This window comes from Camellia sinensis, chromosome 6 (assembly GCF_055761805.1).
Source record: "Camellia sinensis isolate YWXY chromosome 6, ASM5576180v1, whole genome shotgun sequence".
In the NCBI taxonomy this organism is placed as follows: Eukaryota; Viridiplantae; Streptophyta; class Magnoliopsida; order Ericales; family Theaceae; genus Camellia; species Camellia sinensis.
The window spans coordinates 21,023,297-21,024,417 of record NC_138966.1 but is presented as its reverse complement, the minus strand read 5'-3'; positions in this window follow the sequence as shown (position 1 = coordinate 21,024,417).

Genomic DNA, 1,121 nt, shown 5'->3' with positions numbered 1-1,121 from the left:
TGAGCATGAGCATAATTTTTCTGTCTTGCATATGCTTTTGTTTGCTGGGAAATTCAATAATATATGCATCTTCAGTGTTCTCAAAAAAGGAAAAAGAAAAAAAAAGATGAGCTATGTAATTTTAGCGATTGACTATATGTTTTCACTTGTCTTGTGCTCTAGTGATTGATGTGGTCGTTATGTTCTGGTACATTTTTTGTAACGCCCTCAAAAATAAACCCATCATAGCATACATTCACGATAAGTAAAAGAGTTATCATATTATAACCATCAGAGTATTCTTACAAAATGTATTACATGTTGACAACAAAAGTAAATGCTCTATAGGCTTACAACTTTCCAAGTCAACATTTGGTTACAAAAGGAGAGTACTAACACTACACAAAAGAAGCCCTTGGCTTGATATACATGTAATACAAAAATGTAATCACAAAAGATGTCCCAGCCACTAAGCCTCTCAAGCTACGTCCTTGGAGGTGGCATGCTACCTGTACCTGAAAATGATGTCCTATATAGGGTGAGCCAACGCCCAGTAGAAATATGCTAAACATGATATGAGCAATAACTAAAACATTAGCACTTGATAAATGTTCAACTTAACAAAACTCAACTTATAAACGTGGCTCAGAACCTGGTCAAATAACTGAAATGAGGTTACATCTCATGCCAACAATACTACAACTTGCCATTTTACGGAAATTGCGTCTGCAGGATTCGGCACCCATGTGTTTTCATTCTCTTATGGCCATTTTACGGATATTTCATCTGCGGGACTCGGCACCCATGTATAGATATATTCGGATTGCCATTTTACGGAAATTGCATTCGCGGGATTCGGCACCCATGTATAATTACATTCAAATGACCATTTTACGAAAATTTCATCCGCGAGATTCGGCACCCATGTATTCAAATACATAACTTGATTAGTTTTAATTCACCTAATCATCATGCAATGTCTACAACAATCAAGACTATCCTCCACTGATAGTCCAAAACAATTATTTCTAAACAGATAATAAATGCCTCAAAAGATATATAATTGACATTTTCAAAAGTGAGCGATTTATAAATCCAACTCTACCATTCTATCTCTTAATGATCAAATTTCATTATCTCTA